Genomic DNA, 21,848 nt, shown 5'->3' with positions numbered 1-21,848 from the left:
TCTTAACTACAACACCCTACCCACATACACACAAACAGAAGGAAACTCGCCAAATCACTCTAGAATCATACGAAACTTGAGAAACACCATCCCCTCACTAGGATACACCTGTTCCAAATCCTCTACACTCAAAATCCTCACTCTAAACCCATCTGCAAAAAACATATATAAAGACACAGCAGAATTTTGAAAGTGCCCAAAATTGAAATCTATGAGTACTTATGTGTAGCTTATGTTGCCAATGTAGCTTATGTGTAGCTTATGTTGCCAACGATTCTAATGACTACTTGGACAAAAAAAAACATACATCATTTGATACACTTACGGCCACAAATAACTAGTATAGATACCTAGCGCATGTGATCCATTTTGCGTGGAATGCTTGGCATTGTTGCGTAGCTCTCTCCGAGCCTGTCGTGATGGTGCATTCAAATATCCAATGTGATGAGAAAGCGGGAAGTAGCGTCAAGATGAAGCTCACGCTCTCTCTTTTGCTCTCTCACACACAGTTGACAATAGCTCAAAACTTTGATTATGATAAAGTTCTCCTTTACAAAATGACCTAGGTACATTATATACTAAGGCAACCCTAGGTTAAACCTAAAATAGAGTTCAATGGGTCAAATAGCTTTGTATTTACAATCTGGAAGTGGCATTGCACCTCGGCTTCTACAACTAGAATAGCTACTCATTACAAATAATTTTTAACCATAATTCGCATCATTTAATAACTCTCAAAAGGTAAGGCTTTGGTACAAAAATTGAGTTATGTCGTGTTGTTGACCCATGGGTCAACACATGTCATTATGTACTAATAATGATGAGCAAGGTATGGATCAAAAGTAAGATGATTGATTGGTTGAGGCAAAAAGAAAATGGAAAATATACTCTCTTGTCCAATATTATCCGTGATTTGGATCAGGCATCTAAAGATACTTTGTAAAATCTATTTCTTCTTGTTAATATTTATTTATACACAATGCATGCATTCTTACGTGTGTTTTGACATTTACTCAAGATTCACATTTGATTATGTGTTCATTATGAAGCCAGTGCAGAGATTACGGGGAGCCTTGCAAAGAATAGAAGATTTATTTACTCCATTAGATGCCATGGAGGGAGGCTAACCAAACTTGGACACGTGCATGAAATTTATCTATAAGTTTCCATGAATGGAGAAAAGGCACAACCATTCCTACAACTTCTCATAAAGTTGTTGGAAATAGGGTACAGAGAAACACACACAGTTTGAAGAAGATGAAGAATCTCAAGGTACAGAACAGAGAGTAGTCTTGTTTATGCACGATTGAAAGATACGTTAGCCCTAGAGTGATGGGCATATGTACAATGCAAGGGGGGCGGGGTAACTCCTAGTGAGGGGAAAAATGCATCGGCGATCGTAAGTGTGTTCACACACATCCCTACCACATATATATGGTAAAAAATCTCCCCTGGGACTGATGTAGTGAACAAGAGCTAGCATTAGTGTATAGGGAAGTGCCATTCCCTTAGTGCATGATCAATCCACAAAGGGGAGTAAGCCCAAAGCTTTGTAGAAAGCTTCAAACTTCTCACAAGGCAATGCCTTTGTGAACACATCTGCAAGGTTGTCCTATGTTGGCACATAATCCGAGCTGATCTCTCCTACTAAGAGTCTCTCCCTGACATAGTGGTAAAACACCCTAATCTGCTTTGTGCGAGCATGAAAAATTGGATTCCTTGCAACTGCCAACGTGTTCTGTCGGTGTAGATGATGCTGGTAGTGTCATGTCCAACACCCAAATTAGCCATAAGGCACATGGGCCATACAAACTCAACCATATTTATGAAGATTGCCATGTACTCAGCCTCACAGCTGGAAGTAGCCACAGTAGGTTGCTTCTTGCTCAACCATGATATGCATGAATTGTTGAGCATGAAAGAAAACCACTTGCAAACACGTGCATGTCAAAACAACCATCCCAATCTGAGTCCAAAAACAAACATAACTATTGCGGCAATGATCTCTCCTTGGGATAAAACAACCCAAGATGCAAAGTGTCACTCAAGTAGCAAAAAACGCTCTTGACAACCTGGCAATGCTTAGACCCTAGGCTATGCATAAATCTACTAACATATCAGCAGCATCATGAAGACTCAATTTGAAACTTGTTTCCATGGGTGTACCAATAGGGTTGCGGTCCTCAAGTCCAAACTTGCATAGCAATGTCTCTATGTATCTTGTTTGACATAAGGCAATACCACTATCACACTACTTAAACTATATGCCCAAGTAATGATGCAACAGTCCCAAATCTTTCATCTTGAAAGTAGCATTCAATTCAGCCTTAAATTCAGCAATATGTGTCTCATTTGGTCCGGTGATTACCAAGCACGACGAGATTGCTTCAACCCATACAAAGATTCTTATATTTGCACGCTTTATCTTTTTCTCCTTTTATGAAAAAACCATGAGGTTGTATTACATAAATCTCCTCAAATATGTCACCATTCAAGAAAATAGTAATAATGTTTGATTGATGTACATCCATCCAAAATGAGCTACCAATGCACATAGAAAACGCATAGTAGTCATACGACGTGGGAGAAAAAGGCTCTTCACAATCTATGCCTTTCTATTGTGCATAAACTTTTTCAACAAGTGGAACCTTATAGCGATTGGCACCATCCGGCGTACGTTTCAACTTGTAAACCCATTTCGTATCAATGGCCTTTTTGCCAAGAGATCAATCACATAATGTCCATGTGTGATTTTCTATAAGTGCATCATATTCTAATTGCATGGCATCTATCCAATTTTCAGAATTTTGTGGTTCATCCAAAGAGAAAGGTTCCTCTAAATCACATAAGCTAGAAAAAGCCAAAGCATAAAAATATGATGCATAAGATGCATGGCAAGAATCTGCTCGAGTATGATTAGACAATGGTGCATCTAATTTACTATCAAGCAAAGTGTGGACCATCCATTTTGGCATACCTCTAGCATGTTCATTCTCAGCCCTTTCCACATAAAAATTGCATTTGCAAAATTCTACTCATACTTGTCATACAAAGAGAGCTTATACAGCCCACGGCATAAAATGCCAGATGCAGCAATTTTATCACCAAAACTAAGATCATGAATTGTACATCTGTCATCCACAAATTTCACAACAAGGCCAAGTCTAGCAAGTGTAGATAGAGACAAAAAGTTCTTTTTGATCCCATGTACATAAAGTGTATCGACAAGTGTGAAAGAATTATCATTTGCAGCAGTCAACACAAACTTTCTAAGTCCTTTGACCGGATATGAGAATTTACTGGTACAAGTGACTTTATTCCCATGATGGACAAACTCGAGAGAGGTAAGCAAGTCACAATGTGAGGTAATGTGATTTGCAGCACCACTATCAAAGTACCACGCATGTGAATCTATAGCAACTGACATACATGAATCATGGACAGAAGGATCAGAAGTGCACGCTTCACTAAATGCCCACTCTGCATCTACATCAGCATCACGATCTCTTGTCACAAAGATTCTACGATAGCTTCACTTGTAGTGGAACCAGCCTCTTTCTTCTTGGACTCTTTTGCCTTCAATTTAGGACACTGCTTAATCTAGTGGTCATTAGCCTTGCAATAATGGCAACGCATCCTCTTCTTGCCCTTTTCACTAGAATTCCCAGAGGAATTGTTGCCACTAGAAGCATTAGGAACATGTGATTTTCCACTCATTGAAGAACCATGATAAGTGGCACATTATTTTTAACACCTTTCCTTTGAACAGCAATAAAAGCCTGCTCAACCGCACACACCATGTCATCTTCCTCATGCATAATCTTTGAGTCCACCTCTTTACGCACAGCAATGAATTTTAGCCTCATTGGGACTTACATAAAGACCAGCCAGAATATCCCAAGCCTATTTAGCAAATTTAGTTGAGTGAATGTGAGTAATAGTGCACTCCACAAATAATGAAATTAATGCATGAGCTTGCACATCTCTAACATCCCAAAGAGCCTTCTTAGCTGTAGGCAAAATAGCTCTAGTAGCAGCAATCCTCTCACTAAAACCTGCAACATTCTCAACAATGTTTGTATTCATAGGATTCGGACGTATATCAATGCCCTACACAACATTCCAAATTCCCTTTGACACAAAAACATGTTTCATCATGTAAGCCCACATTGGGTAATTATCTCCATCCAGTTTATCCTTAGCAACGAACATCTTGAATACATATGTGTTGTCAGCCATGCTGAGTGCCTGCACTTGATGTTAAAACTGCCCAAAAAGAGGCGAACAAAGAGGGACTAACACATGCTATATAGCACAACCCAAAGAAGACTGTAAGGGATCTGTTATGCAAAAATAGCATTGATAGAAATTCAACACAAAAGGACAAAATTGTGTATGTAGTAGTAGTTGTAGTGGAAATGGAGGCCAAAATGAGCCCACCAAAGCTCACCCAAATCAGAGAAAGTGAGCAGACGCGTACTGGCAATGCTGGCAACTATGCCCGAGAGGATGCAACCTGCTTTGATACCAATTGTTGAAAATCGGGTTGCAAGGAAATGCACACAGCTTGGAGAAGATGAAGAAGCTCAAGGCACACAACAGAGAGTAGTATTGCTTAGTGCACAATTGAAAGATAAATTATCCCTAGAGTAATGGGCGTATATACAATGCACGGGGGAAAAACCTACTAGTGAGGAAAAAAATACCCCAACAGTCCTAAGTGTGTTCACACACATCCCTACCACATATATATGATAACAAAAGCCAAATAGTAGCCAATGCTCAAAACTCAAATGATACGCAAGATGGTCAAAACAGTGTCCATTGTGATACAGACTGCAGGGGGGGGGGGGGGATCTCAAGGACCCATGTGCCATGCTATATGACAAAGCACACGGATTTGTGTAGGGAAAATTTGGGGCAAAGTACAAAAAAGATACATAGCTAACCAGTGGCTTAGTTGTGAAGAAATATTTATTAAACTTATTTTCAAAACACATATATATGGCCATTTATTAGTACTCTATGTCCATTACAATGGGGACATGTTTGTATGTTTCCATCAATGCAATCAATACAATGAGCATTTTGAGTCCATTTGTAAATCTCACTCTTTTCAACAAAAAAAAAGTGCATGTGTACTGATATGTATCATTACTACTGGTGTTAAATGACATGTTAAACAATAATATGTTGGTTCAAATGATTTCTAGATGCCAATCTAGTTGCATATTGTGTGTATATGAATACAAAAGGACGTTAAAACTAGCATCAATTGCTATCCAATCACAACCGTATGGGCAAAAAGGCAACAAAGGACCAAAACAAGTGTAACATGATTACCTCCTAGGAAACGGTTCAATTCAAATCACATTCATGAAGTAAATCACCATTTGAAATGCTTCAATGGAAGGGTCGTAATGTTTATTTTGTGTTGAAAATCGGTCCCAAAGCGCTTATATACAATTTATCCATCATCCAAACCTCAGAAGAAAGTAAAATTAGAAGTTAGCAAATGTCGATAGCAATAGAAAATTTATAGACATGGGTTAAGAAGACCATGATCGATGCATTACGTGCTCACATGCTTGTGCCCCCAAAAAAGGAAAAACCATATGTATGTAATGTTGGGGTGTAGGCTAGGTGGCCGTGGGAAACCCCCCCTGTTTACTTTCTCTACCTAATGAATATAGGAAGAGAAAGTGAGAGAGTTGACCACTCTCTCACTTTCCTCTCCACTAATCCCAAACCTATTGTATCTCCTGTGCATCATCCCGTACCCCCTTCTCCTTCCCTCTCTTGCACACTCCGTACAAGCGCACTACGCCCACAACAATTGTTATCAGAGCTCAGGGAGCTCGTTGGCATCCCCGGCTACACTTCACGTGTGCAACAAGCCCAAGCAGAAGGGATTCTTGAGAGATTGGCAAGAAGAATCGGCACTAAATTGGTACTTAGGAAATTGAGCAGCATGTGGAATCAAGGTAGATCTCAAAGCTACGTTGCAAGCATGGAATCGAGCAAAGCAGAGCCTTAAAGGATTGGAAGCAAAGTCGGAGCAACTCGAGCAGTCGCGTGCAGAAGCGAGCAAAAGTCAGTAGTGCAAGCAATTGAAGGCATTGCATCAGATTCACAATCTTGGGCGTCTGCAAGTAGCACGAGCATCTCACGGGCTGTAGCAAGCCAAAATCGATAGCAAATCGAGCAAGTAGTAGCAAGCACGCTCTCGGGTCGTGAGCAAAAGCTTTTTAATTTGAATGCAATTGGAGCTTTGGCTTGTGGAAATCGAGTACGCAAACACACACAGTGAGCTTGGAGGCTGGAATATCGAGCAGAGCAGGCAGCTCTGGTCAACAGGTCGGACAGCGATCGCAATGGAGCAGCAACACCGAGAGCAATAGCAGGGCAGTAGCTTCGTATCAAAAGAAATCTGAAGGAAAATCGGCAAGTAAGAGCAGCGCTGAGCAAGGCGAGAGAGAGAGAGAGAGAGAGAGAGAGAGAGAGAGAGAGAGAGAGAGAGAGAGAGAGAGAGAGAGAGAGAGAGAGAGAGAGAGAGCGAGCTTGTGATGGTGTTTCTCACACACACACACACACTCACACTCAAGTGGAGCTTGGGGAGGCTTGCAGTGCATCTTGCAGCGACTTCAAAACCTAAATCGATTTTTTTTTACTTCCTTTGTGTGCAAGCCCTCGTTCCCACACTCCCTTAGGCAACTTGACCGGCTCACTCACACGCATACTCGGCTTGTGATTACAATCGTCGATTAAAAGCTTGGACAAGCAAGACAAAAAAAAAAGGGGGGACTTCGAGATTGAAAAGAGAGCGAACAAGGTTTTTCAAAATCCTCAACATCGGCTTTCGTTCAGCGGGCTTGATATCAGTGAGCTCGACACTAGCCAATCCTGTTCGATGGCAGGAGACGACACCGACATCGACGACTTGCCGCTCCACATCAACATCAATTTTCAATCGTGATTCAACGGTTTATCTCGCGTTTCTCCTCCACGACTTTGAGCGGCTCGGCTTTAGCGTTTCTTCTCGACGTTTTGGCACCGGTTCGACATTTTTACACATTGCGGCGGATTTTTCGACATCCGACCCGACACGAGTTTTCCCGCGATCGACAGCACGGGTAAGGTACCTCTACCATAGAGGAGTGACACCCAACATCAGCACCGAGCGCACCAATCACACTGTACGACACGATTTTTGGCTACGACACCTTTGGCGACTATTCGATTAACATATTTCTACCCGGTGACAGAAATCGGCACACAGCGACACCGACACGCAAGTTACAGGTTACAAGGGTTTTCCAGCCTTTTCACACAAAGATTCACCAGATTACTAGACACAGTGCTTTCACATGCGATTTGGCAGTCATTTCGACAACAGATTCTTAGCGGACAGATGCATTGACAGATGCATTTTGTTGTGAGCACACCTAGTGCTACTGAGCTCTTTTGAGAGCAGATATCCCCGCAAGGATCACTTTTACTCCATGCAACAGTTCTTGGCGCCTGTTTGAGCGCGGCTTTACTCATATGCGTTGAGTTGCGGACACTGCCCTCTGTGCTACGTATGGAGCCATTTATGGCTAATTTGGCAGTTTTTCACGGCCGTTTCTGAGACTCGGACTAGAAGAGGCCTTTCTAAGACTGTGGCGAGTCCGTTTGTGTCTGCATTAGCCTTTGGAGGGTCGATAGCGTGAGGTTTTCTTTGAGCTAGGGTATGATCGAATGTTGAGACACCTTCGGTGATATAGGTAGCTAGAGCTCCCCTTAAAGGTACCCTCGCCATAGGGTATGTATCTGGACGTTTTTTGTGCTTTTGACACCGAGTGGATGGTCACACAACAATGGTTTTGTGCAGCAGATGCCCAGTTAGTGCAGTTGGCACATTTATGCGTATCTTGAGTTGAGTTTTGACTCCTCATATGAAGGAGACTCTGTCAGATTTCCTTCCCGGGATTCGTGACTTTCATTGTTGAAACTTTTGAGTCTATTTTGGTTGAGATTTTACTCCCGATACAAAGGTTACTCTACCCAAATTTTTGCAGGTTCTTGCCATAGTTTGGCACCTCTCAAACCCTCTTGTCAACCATGTCTTCTTCTTCAGAAAAGGAGGAGTATTTCATTCACAAGTTTGATGGCAGCAACTTTACCATGTGGAGAGAGCGCATGAAAGATGTTTTAACAAACAAAGGCCTATCAGAACTGTTGAAAGAGCGTGCAGAGGATGATGACTATACGCAAGCTCAGTGGGAGCTTTTAGATGCGAGAGTCATGGCTACGATACGTCTACATCTAGCCAAGCCATTGTTCTTCACTATCAAAGGAAAGACAACAACCAAGGAACTTTGGGATAGCTTATGTTCAGCATATGAGAGCAAAAGTGCATCCAACAAAGTTTTTCTCATGAAAAAGCTTATGAAGCTCAACATGCAAGAAGGTAGCATAGTTTCTAATCACTTAAATGAGTTCAACTCCTTGTTCAGTCAATTGACATCTCAGGGTTTTAAGGAGTTTGACAACAAACTCAAGTCTATATTCTTGATATGCTCTCTACCCAGTTCATGGGACATCTTTTGCACAGCCATTAGCAATTCGGCTCCGAATGGCAAGTTAGAGTTCAATTATGTCACAGATGCATTGCTCACTGAAGAGATTCGACGTAAATCTTTCGATGGTGCTAGTCATGGAGATGCATATATGGCTGGCAGTTCAACGAAGACAAGAGGCCATGACAGGAACAAACTGGAAGCAAAAGTAGAGAGTGAAATCCTCGTAGTCCTAGTAGACACAAGAACCAAAGTAGAGACCGCAGTGTCAGAAATGTGGAGTGTTACTATTGCCACAAGAAGGTTCATTACAAAAAGGATTGTCGCAGTTGCCTAAGAAATCAAAAAAGCATACAAAAGAATAATTTTGGCAAAGGCAAAAGTACGGTAAAAATTGAGGAGCTCAATGTTGTTGAGTCTCCCACACCTACCACTGCAGTAGAGGATGCTCCTCCTCCATTGATGATCATTATGCCCACAGAGATTCATGCCAAGGTGACAGCAAATCCCTTCGATGTTCTCATTTTCACTTCAGATCTCACTCCAGAGGCTTTGGTTGCACACGATGAGGGTTATGCACAGAATTGGATTCTTGATTCTAGTGCAAGTTTTCATGTCACACCGCATAGAGAGTGGTTTTCTTCTTATGCATCCATACATGGCATAGTCAAGCTTGGTGATTCCTATAAGCTTGACATTATTGGCATTGGTGATGTGAAACTTCAAATGTATAATAGTACTACTTTTGTGTTGCACAATGTCAGACATGTACCCAAGCTTACAAAGAGCTTTCTTTCTATAGGGCAATTGGATGATCTTGGCTACACTATAGTTTTTGGTAATCGTTCTTGGATTATCCGCAAGAAAAACCTTATCATGATGAAAAGTAGTAAAAACGGATCCCTATACTCTTTGTTTGTTTCAAGTGTCGATGAACACTTTATCTATGTTGTCGAGATGCCGTGTACTGAGTTGTGGCATAGCCGGCTATGGCATATTAGCCAAAAGGGAATGAAAACACTTCAGCGCTTTGGCTACTTACCTGTGTTAGATTACACGGACTTTCCATTGTGTGAGCATTGTCTATATGGCAAACAAACTAGGTTGACATCTTCGCCATTGAACAAAAAACTAGGCAAACCCCTAGATTTGGTGCACAGTGATTTGTGTGGTCTAATATCACATAAACCTCTAGGAAGGGCGACTACTTTCTCACGTTCATAGATGATTCTATTAGAAAGGTGTGGGTATAACTTCTCAAGCATAACAAAGAGGTCTTTTCGGCATTGCAAAAATTCCTCGCCATGGTTGGGAACTAATCAAGAAAAAAGCTCAAAGTTTTTCGCACGGACAATGGTGGAGAATATGTCCACACGGAGTTCAAGGATTTTTGCAATGGAAGAGGCATTCATCGGCAGTTTACTCCTCCATATACACGTGCACAAAATGGGATAGCTGAAAGAATGAATCTCACGATTCAAGAGCGAGTTATCTCTATGATGTCTATGGTAAAGCTTACTCTAAAGTTATGGGGGGGAAGCTGTTCTGACAGCAGTGCACATCATCAACACGTAATCTAGTTCTCCTTTGAATTTCAGGAATTATAGAGTGGCAAAACGCAAAGCTATGAGCATTTACGTGTATTTGATGTGAGGCATATGCACATGTGCCCAAAGAACTTTGTTGCAAGTTAGATCCCAGGTCACACAAATGCATTTTTATTGGCTATGGTGCAAATGGAGAGATGGGCTTGGCACCCAGAATCCAACAAAGTCATTCATAGCTCACATGTGATTTTCAATGAATCAAAAATACACAAGAAGCCTATTAAAGAAATTGAGTACAGACACGTTTGTTTTGAGGATGTAGCCTCCGAACCAAGTCAACTCATTAGTGTTACACCTACTCCTCAAGTGCAAGATACTACTATTGCTCCGGAGAGAGCAGAGTCCAACAGCCAGGCACTGAGACGCTCTGTAAGAGTATTACGTGCACCTGAGCAATTTAAGCCAGGTATACACCACATTTTGTTCACTGACAGTGGAGAGACAACCTGCTATAAAGAAGCTATATAAATGGACGATAGCGTTAAGTGAGAGTAGGCTATGCAATCAGAATACAATTCGATTGTGGGTAATGAGATATGGGATTTGGTTGAATTACCAAAAAGCAAAAATGCTTTACCTTGCAAGTGGGTATACAAGAAGAAGTATACAACGAAAGATCTCGGGCCTAAGTACAAGGCTCGTCTAGTTGCCAAGGGTTTCAAGCAGCAAAAAGGTGTGGATTTTGATGAGATTTTCTCTCTAGTAGTCAAGATGACTACACTTTGCATCGTGCTTGGCTTGGTTGCTATCCAAGACATGAAACTTATCCAAATGGACGTGAAGAAAGCATTCCTTTACGGACATTTAGACGAAGATGTCTATATGAAACAACCAGAGGACTTTGTATGTGAAACCCAAAAGCCAACGAGGACAAATTTGGTTTGTAGACTTAAAAAGACACTCTATGGCCTCAAGCAAGGTTCAAGGCAGTGGTATCAAAAATTTGACAAATTCATGCAGTCTCAGGGTAAGAAGTCAAGACAATCACTGCTTATACACAAAAAGATTGAACGATGGTTCTTTAATCATCTTGATCTTGTATGTAGATGATATGCTTATGCCGCAGAAAAATCAATTGATGAGATCAATCAGTTAAAAAAGATGCTAAGCACTCAGTTTTCCATGAAGGATTTGAGAGATACCAATAATTTTCTTGATATGCACATCAAGAGAGACAGGCAACATGGAATTCTTGAATTATCTCAAAAAAAGTACATCCACAAAGTCTTGCAACGTTTTAGTATGCAGAGAGGGAAGTCATTGAGTACCACAATGCAAGCATACTCCAAACTTAGTAAGGAAGATTCTCCCAAGACAGTGGCTGAGAAAGAGGAAATGGCGAAAGTGCCATATTCTTCAGCAGTTGGCAGTTTGATGTATGCTATGGTAGCCACAAGACCAGACATTACACATGCAATGACATTGGTTAGTAGGTACATAGCAAACCTTGGCAAGAAGCATCGGAAAGCAATGAAGAAAATCCTCAGCTATTTGAAAGGTATAGCTAGCAAGTGTTTACGCTTTGAAAACAGTGATGCATCTATTGTAGGTTACACGGACGCGGATTATGCGGGTTGCGTAGGTCGTAGAAGATCCACATCTGGCTATATGTTCATGTTTGCTGGAGAAACTATCTCTTGGAGATCGTGTCTCCAAGACTGCACGTCTTTATTGTTGAGATGTCGAGCTCTACACCTTGAGATGGCATCCACTACGGGTCTTGGCCGCTTACGGCATTTACTCACTGGCGCGTTAGGTGACCGACACGGAGGATCTCTGCCAGTGATTCTACAGCTGGACTACACTTATAGTGCCAGCCTAGTACGCTTCTAGCGAGTTCACACTTAGTGACCGCATGTACATATGTGCTACTTTTCAGCTTTAGCACTTAGTCATTTTGTACTCTCTTTTCTGTGAAGAAGAAGAAGAAGCTTTCCATCTCTGTGAGCTTTTGTGCTTGTCTTGTGTAGCTCTCTTGCATCCTCATTCTTTACATGGTATCAGAGCCTGGTGCAGGCAAGAGAGGCTAAGAGAGCAAGAGCATCACAATCCCTTCATTCGCAATCCACGACCAGATGCCGAAGGCGCCTCGCGCGGCGAAAAAATTTTTAGGGGTTTTTCGCACAAGTTTCTGAACAGGTCTCCAAAGTGCAGTATACAGAGATTTACTGTACAAGTACAGTGGTTGTATGTACGCTTGATTGTGGACACTCGTTGAGTGTAGAAAGCGTTACAGGAACCACGATAGCAGGTTCAGCAGATTTGCAGGTTTTTGCAGATTGCAGCTATTTTGCTTAGTGCTTCAAGATGTCTGACGGTTTCAGTCAGATTGTTACTGAGAAGCTTGAGAAAAATAACTACCCTGCATGGAAGTTCAGAATAACAAATTTCCTAAAAGGAAAAGGTTATTGGGACTATGTAGAAGGAGACAATGAAAAGGAACCAGAGATTCCCGAGGCAAATGCTACAGCAGAACAAAGGAAAGCTTTGAGGGACTGGCAACAAGGCCAGAGCAAAGTGATGTATTGGCTTTCTATGAGCATCACAGATGGCATGATGGGCTATCCACAGGATGCTGAAACCCCCGCCATTGCATGGAGAAACTTAGGCAGAGTGTTCGAGGTGAACACCAAGGCCAGGAAGCTTCAACTAAAGTCGGAGCTAAATCAGATTAAGAGGAACAACCTCTCCATCAATGATTATGCTTTGAAGATCAAGAGTATCATTGAGGCTCTTGGATCTATTAAAGTCTCAGTGGAAGACGATGACATTGTCCGTGCATGCTTGGATGGTCTAGGAGATGAGTATGTACATTTTAGGTCTTCCATGAATACAAGAGACGACATCCCCGTGTTCCAAGATTTGATTTCTATGCTTATTCTTGAGGAGAAGAACCTTGACACATCTTCTTCTCATGGCAGAAATAATTCTGAACAGGCCTTCTATTCTAACTCCAACAGAGGTAGAGGTAGAGGTCGTGGTCGAGGCCCAAGGGGTTGCAGGGGCCAATTTCTGGAAGGTCAATCAAATCAAAACAATACAGGTGGCAGGGGAAACCAGTCTCAAGGCAGGGGGAGTCAAAGAGGTCGTGGTGCAGGATCAAGCAGGCAACAACATACTCCAGATAGCAGAGAATGTTGGACTTGTGGTGAAAGAGGTCACATGTCACGTGACTGTCCAAAGGGAAAAGCAAGTAGAAAGAGAGAACAGGGCAACTATGCATCTACTAGCAGAGATGCAGATGACAGCAAAAACGAGCGCATGTTTGTTATGCAACATGTAATGAATACAATGACTGCAGAGAATTCCACCCAAGATGATGTTTGGTATGTGGATTCAGGTGCCTCTAATCACATGACGTCTCGTGGAGAGTGGTTTAGAGATATGCGCAAACCAGATGTGTCAGGCTATGTGCAGACAGGAGATGACACAGCTCACCCCATTGCTCATGTAGGGGACATACCTCTAAATACGAAGAGTGGGAAATCAAAGTACTTAGCAGATGTACTTCATGTCCCAAACATTACAAAGAATCTTGTTTTTGTTGGACAAATGGTTGAGCAGGGTTTGCAGGTTCGCTTCAATCCAAATGGCTGTTATGTAGAAGATTTCCAGAATGGCTGTAAGCTGATCACAGAGGGCAAATGTGTGGGCAGAATGTTTACGCTGAATGTAGACATGCCTGAGGTAAAAGCTGCATTATTTGCACAGGGCACAGGTGTTGTGGCTGATGTTGACATTTGGCACAAACGCATTGGCCATGTCAATGAGCAGAGATTGCGCAGCATGCAATCAAAACAGATTGTAAAAGGTTTGCCCAAATTCAAGGTGGATGGTATGCATAAAGTGTGTGCAGCATGCCAGTTTGGAAAACAGTCAAAGGGCTCATTTCCACATGAGCGCAATGTATGTAAAAAGCCACTTGAGGTGGTGCACACAGATGTTTGGGGTCCAACCGATACTGCAAGTATACATGGTTGCAGGTATTATGTCTCTTTCATTGATGACCATACAAGGAAAGTATGGGTCTACTTCATGCGTAACAAAAGTGAAGTGTTTGGTCACTTTCAAGACTTCAAAGTCATGATTGAGAAGGAGACAGATATGCAAATCAAGACATTGAGGTCAGATGGAGGGGGAGAGTACTTCTCCAATGATTTTTCAGATTTTCTACGAATGCATGGTATACACAGGCAGTTTACATGTAGATATACTCCACAGCAGAATGGGGTCGCAGAAAGGAAAAACAGGCACATTGCAGAGGTTGCACGTGCATTGATGAATGAGAAGAACATGCCTCATCATTTCTGGGCTGAAGCTGTAAATACAGCTGTGTACATTATGAACAGGACACCTACAGCTGCAGTGCATGATGTAACACCTGAGGAAAAGTTTACAGGTACAAAGCCTGATTTGGCACACTTGAAAGTGTTTGGCTGCATAGCTTACGTGCATGTACCAGATGAGTTGCGTAGGAAATTGGATCCTAAAGCAGAGAAATGTATTCTTGTGGGATATTCCCTTGAACAAAAGGGGTACAGGTGCTACAATCCTACTACACGAGAATTACGAGTGAGCAGAGATGTAGTCTTTGATGAGATGAGCAGCTGGTACAGTAATGCACATGGCACTATTGGGGCTGATGTAAAAGATGATGTGGTTGTACAAAATGTGAGGCCACAGTCACAGGTTTTGAGTGGACCACAACAGTCCTCTTCTCGTGGCTCTGTTGAGAAACCATGGAATGGTAGACTACGTACGCAGGTTACTCCACCAACAGGTACAGGAAATGTATCACGAAAAGGAAAGGAAAAGGTTGATGAACCTCCCTTTATGGTTGATGCATCATCAGGTTTTTCACATGTAGACATGGATTCAGATGGTTCTGAACAAAGTCTTGATAAGGAATTTGGAATTCCGGCTGTCAGAACACCTGGTGTAAGGAAAGTACAAGAAGATGCTAGAGGGCAAAGGAGTGACCCAGGACCGCGCAGATCTAATAGAGTCAGAAATCCAATTCAGAAATTGACTTATGATGGGTATCTAGCGCATCACCAAGCCTACATGGCTAAGGTGATACAGGATGTGGAGCCCACATGTTTTGAGGATGCAGTTGGAAATGTGCATTGGGATGATGCAATGAATGAAGAGATGGCTGCATTGGAAGCAAATGACACATGGGAGTTGGTGCCATTGCCAAGTGGCAAGAAAGCTATTGGCTGTAAATGGGTGTATAAAACCAAGCATAAGGCTGATGGTAACATTGAGCGTCACAAGGCAAGGCTGGTCGCAAAGGGTTATGCACAGACGTATGGCATAGACTATGAGGAGACCTTTGCTCCAGTGGCAAAGATGACGACAGTGAGAGCTGTCATAGCAGTGGCTGCATCTAGAGGATGGATTATGCATCAAATGGATGTAAAGAATGCCTTCTTGAATGGTGAGTTGCAAGAGGAAGTGTATATGGATCAGCCACCTGGTTATGTCGATCCAGGTTACCCAGATTCTGTATGCAGACTTCTCAAAGCTTTGTATGGTTTGAAGCAGGGCTCTAGAGCATGGTATGACAGGATTGCCAAGTATCTTGTCAGTATTGGTTTTAGGAGAGCTCATGCTGATCATTCACTCTATGTACGTGAGAGTGATGTGGGGATTGTGGTCATTACCATATATGTAGATGACCTTATTATTGTTGGTGACAATGCTATGGAGATTGACCATGTGAAGGGTCTTCTCAAACAGGAGTTTGAAATGAAAGATTTGGGCGAGTTGCACTACTTTCTTGGCATTGAGGTGATCAGGACTCCAGAGGGTGTATGGCTATCACAGAGACAGTATGCTTTGGACATGTTGTCAAAGTATGGTATGGCTGATTGTAAGCCAATTTCTATTCCCTTGGATGTGAATGCAAAGCTGAGTGCAGAGAAGGGTGATGTTGTTGAGGATGTCAACATGTACAGGAAGATTGTGGGTAGTCTAATCTACTTGACTATCACGAGGCCAGACTTGAGCTACACAGTAGGCTTGGAGAGTCAGTTCATGCAACTTCCGAGGAAGCCACATTTGGATGGAGTACGACGCACACTTAGGTATGTGCAAGGTACTCTTGACTACGCATTGTTCTATGCAGCAGATGCACCATTAGCATTGTATGGGTATACAGATGCAGATTGGGCAGGTAGCATTGTTGATAGGAGATCTACGAGTGGCTTCATGTTCTCTTTTGGGAGTGCTGCTGTTACTTGGAGCAGCAAAAAGCAGCCTACGGTTGCTTTATCGAGCACAGAGGCCGAGTACAGAGGTGCAGCAGTTGCGGCGTGCGAGGTAGCTTGGCTACGCACATTACTTGAGGACTTGGGAGTGCAGGTGGACCAGCAGATTTTCATCCATTGTGACAACCTCAGCAGCATGCAGTTGGCTAGGAACCCAGTGTTCCATGCCAGGACCAAACACATAGAGGTCCATTACCACTACGTTCGAGAGCGAGTGTTGGCGGGCGACATCGACTTGGTCTACGTCAGCACAGAGGAGCAGATAGCGGATATCTTTACCAAGGCCCTCGGAGCTGAGAAGCTTCGACGTTTCCGGACTATGCTTGGACTCTGCGACATGCAGAGCTCGAGGGGGAGTGTTGAGATGTCGAGCTCTACACCTTGAGCTGGCATCCACTACGGGTCTTGGCTGCTTACGGCATTTACTCACTGGCGCGTTAGGTGACCGACACGGAGGATCTCTGCCAGTGATTCTACAGCTGGACTACACTTATAGTGCCAGCCTAGTACGCTTCTGGCGAGTTCACACTTAGTGACCGCATGTACATATGTGCTACTTTTCGGCTTTAGCACTTAGTCATTTTGTACTCTCTTTTCTGTGAAGAAGAAGAAGAAGCTTTCCATCTCTGTGAGCTTTTGTGCTTGTCTTGTGTAGCTCTCTTGCATCCTCATTCTTTACATTTATCTATCACTAAGGCAGAGTATGTTGCTGCGTCTGACGCCAACAAGGAAGCCATATGGTTAGCTCGTCTAGTGGGAGATTTGGGCATTCACGAGGTTCCAGTACTGCATTGTGATAGTCAGAGTGCCATTGCTTTGGCAAAGAATGGGATCTTTCACTCAAAGTCAAAACACATAGAGGTCAGATACCATGTTATACGAGATGCATTGGCTGGCAAGGCATCGAGCTTGTCAAGGTTCACACGACAACCCCGCAGATGCTCTCACGAAGAGTCTAACCTTGGAGCGATCTACACATTGTATAGAACTTATGGGTGTAGGATGAAGCAAAGGTGATATTTCATCAACTTTGTATAGACTAACTATACAAATGCCACTATTGGCCACCATGACCTTCAAGTGGGAGGTTGTTGGGATGTAAGCCAGGTGGCCATGGGAAACTACCCATGTTTACTTTCTTTACCTAATGAATATAGAGAGAGAAAGTGAGAGAGTTGACCACTCTCACTTTCCTCTTCACTAACCTCAAACCTGCTATGTATCTCCTATGCATCATCCCTTTCTCCTTCCCTCTCTTGCACACTCCGTACAAGCGCACTACGCCCATGGCAGGGAGGTGGCACCATCTTCACCCCAAGTATTATAAACCGTAGGGAATGTGCCCTTCCCCCATATAAACTTTTTTTTCTCCTTCAGTGTTGAAGGGTTATGGTATGCTTCTCCTCTAGTGTTGAACATGTTTGTTTCTCCTCCAATATAGGAGGATCACCTTTTATTGGATTTGCAATGCATCCATAAGAATTCATTAACTTCAAGTTTTAGAAATGGTGGCATCATGATGACCCTCCTACAAAATAATACATGGATTTCAAAAAATGGTTATTTAAGTGCTTTTACTTCCAATGATGAGCTTCACATAAGGATCACAATCGCTTTTCACATGCTTCACTACTAGTTGCTTTGACTTAGCTATGCTCACACACAAGAATTGCGTTTTCTCCATCAAATTATGGGTGCATCTTTTTAGGGGGGGGGGGGGGGGGGGGGGGGGGGGGGGGGGGTCGTCTCCTTGAATGAGTAATCTAATGGATTAGCTGCTTAAATTGTGATAAGAAAAGGATTTCATTACCTTCAAGTTTATAAGGATGGGCTATGTCAAGATGATGTAGCTGCAACATGGTACATGGATACAAATAACGTATCTTGGATAGTAGCAAGGATTGTGTATGCTTGCATGGCACTGAAAGTGCAAGTAACAGAAAACCTTACACCATGCTCCAACTCTCACATTCTCTTGGCACAAGATGGATGCAACTCCATAGTTTCCAACACAATAAGCATCAGTAGACCCCCTGTCATCTTAATTAACGAATCCGATCTTGAACACAAGGCCAATGCAAAACATCCTTGCAAATGCAAAGACAAAAGTTCAATTTTTTATTAAGACCCTGTGGAACAATGGTTCTTTGAATTTAGTTGCTTGCAATGGTGAGCTTGTGATATCCTTCATTGCTACTCTTTGTGATAGTATTATGTGATAACCTTCACTACTACTCTTTGTGATAGTAAAGGGTGGTAGTATCCTCACTGCTACTCTTTGTGCCAAGCACGTCATAATCTGCACAAGATAATAAGTGCATATTTTCTTGGTATTAAATGCCTCCAAGAGGGAATTTGTGTCCTTGAATGAGTAATCTGATCTCTCTTTTCCATAAGCTCATGTAAGTTACCTCCTTGGCATAAGATCAAAGTTCGTAAGCAAGAGGGTTTCTATCAACTCGATCCCTCCTACTCCGGTCCCTGCATTTATCATTGTAATCACTAATAGCATAAACGTACATGATGATCATGCTCTCCATCATCTTTTATGTGACTTCGGCCATTGTGCCGACTATCACAATCAATTCGGCTATCATGTCTACCATCACCACTACTTTTGTGTTGTCCCTGTGATTTCATATTGGCCTCATGCTCAAGCTCCTTTTAAAATCAACCTGCTCCTACCTACAACCTTCTTCCAGCGTTGTTGAACGCTAGTAGACATCATCATGTCTCTCATGTCTACTACGATCTCCATCATCATCATCGATGCACCCTAGATTCTCCAAGCCCCATATACTTTAGCATATCCCCCAAGCCCCGTATTTTCCACCATGCTATAACACATAGTCAATGCTTGTCATCGGCAAACTACGAGGTACTCTCTCTCTCTCTCTCTCTCTCTCTCTCTCTCTCTCTCTCTTTGTAGAACATTGGTACACTACCAATTTCTCCCAATCTTGTTAAAAAGAGAAGATATCTAGGCTCAGTTGAATGTATCTACAAAACAATGATAAGTGCAATATCTAGATAGTCACTCTTTGGTTGCTTCGCATACAGAATCTCTACAAAAAACACTCTTGGAATAGCAACGGGACTAAGTGACACACAACATTTAATGAATGGGGGTGAGGGGATCGACGGCTGGGAAGTGGATGGTGGGATCCCGAGGCGCACTAAACTCATCCCGAGGCGGATTAAACCCGACCAACGTGAAAATTGAGGCGCGCTAAACTTGGGCAAGACAAAAATCAAGGCAGCCGTGAGGCTTGCCCAGCCAGTTTTGAACCCACAACCTCATGCCCCAAGCTTTGAGACGCATGGGCTAACCACTTCACCCGCACGCACATGCTATATCCTACCCCATGTTTATGATGCTTTATGGTAACTCAACATGCTCTGCCCAGGTTTAGGGGGTGGAATTTTTGCTCGGGTTTAGTTTTGATGTGACTCATGCGGCTACGATTGCAGTGGTTTTTGTGCGTGGACTTGGCAACCGTCGATCCCCGCATTCATTTTTGTGTGTTACTTAGCCCTTAGGCTCGGAATAGTGAATATTTTACAATAAAAGTAGTAACCATAGTACTTCAGAGCATCAGTAGGTGAGGTGACTACAAGACACGAATCTTTTCGCCACCTTATTAGGTCCTTCAACAACCCAAGAGGACATCACCTGGCATGCTATGATATTTTTCGCTACTACTCGTGCCAAGCACTTCATATTCTACATCCGATCATAGGTGCATATTTTCTTGGTATGAAATGCCTCCAATGGTCTCCATAAGGTCATAAAAATTACCTCCCTTGGCATATGATCAAAGATCATAAGCACAGGGTTTCTATCAAGTCTATTTTTCATGCTCCCGTCTCACTGCCAGCATATCCATTGTACCTATCCCTGTGATGATCATGTTGTTTGTGAGTCCTGATCCCCATCCCTGTGGCTACTTTTCCTTCTATGTTCATAGTCTCCAGCATCGTGTGCATCGTGTCTTCTGGGATCTCCATCATCTACAACTTTTACCATCATGCCAAGTATCTCAATCACTTCGGCTATCATGTCTACCATAACCACCACTTCTATGTTGTTCCTCTAGCCTCATGCTCAAGCTCCTTTTGCAATCAACCTGCTCCTACATACAACCTTCTTCCAACGGTGCTGAACACTATGAACAACATAGCCATCATCGTATCGATCATGTCTACTACGATCTCCATTATCATCATCAAGCCCCATATACTTTAGCAAACTGCTTCTTTGTCTCGAAGCCCCATATTCTCCACCATGCTACAATACACACTCAGTGCTTGTCATCACGAACTACGAGGTACTCTATGGAACATTGGCATGCTGTATCAATTTCTTCTTCTCTTGTTAAAAGAGAAGGATATCCAGCTAAATTAATGTATTTGCAGAACAAGATAGTCGCTCATTGGTTCCTTTGCGTGAAGTTCTTCATTGAATGTTCCTGCATTAGATACTCCTAGTAATCCACGAAGCTCTGTGCATCCGGTAGTTGCGCCATGACGCATGGTCCTTCGATACCACTGTTGCAACTCTCTCCTACTTTGCTGCCTGCTTTTTGATTGCTCAGAATATCATGTCTAGATGCTTTTAGCTGGACACGGCGGGAGTGGCTTGTGTATATAGAATTTTTTCCACAAGGTTTGTTATGGCGCAGGTAGCAGCCTAGGCCTACCCAAGCCTTACCTGTGAGCTACTTTTCAAGCCAAGGTATGTGGAAAGTAAATTATCAAAATATAGTCCAAGAGTATATAAGCATGCTTGGTCGTAAGAGCCCAAAGTCTCCAAACTAATAAATATGCTCAAAATTACATAGGTAGCCAATAGTCAGAGGCAAATGTGCTAGAGTCATCACTCTAATGCTGACATTGTGGGCAAATGTGCTAGAGTCATCACTCTAATTCTGACATTGTGCTTCAAAAGCCTGAGATTAGCATGTGGCAAAGAATTATAAATCCTAGATAAACTCAAGTTGTACCATGTTAGTAAAGACAACCCATGCATCTGATGAGTAATAGCTCAAAAGTACAAGACACAATTATAGCCGAGCTGGCATAATATCTCATTTTCTTAGCCGTGAACAAGATGATACCAGAGGCTGAATAAGAAGACCAACGCACCACATGTATAGAGCAGCAGAATCTCAATACATAGGCCATCAAATAAGGTGGAACTAGCCTAGAAATGTCCTGCAACGTTCCATAGAATACTGCATGAAGAAAATGTCCACAAACAAACACCAATCCCTCCAAACAGTATGAAAAGATCTCCACGGGCCTTTAAAAATAGAAACCGGTAAGAATGACACCGATAAAGGAATGTGTAATGTTGATAGAAGCAACACATAATCGTCCAGCGTTGCTTTCTTCAGTACTCCTAAAGC

This window comes from Adiantum capillus-veneris, chromosome 8, assembly GCF_014529385.1.
Source record: "Adiantum capillus-veneris isolate H3 chromosome 8, ASM1452938v2, whole genome shotgun sequence".
Lineage (NCBI taxonomy): Eukaryota > Viridiplantae > Streptophyta > Polypodiopsida > Polypodiales > Pteridaceae > Adiantum > Adiantum capillus-veneris.
The sequence above is the reverse complement of the archived record's forward strand: the minus strand, read 5'-3'. Positions refer to the sequence as shown.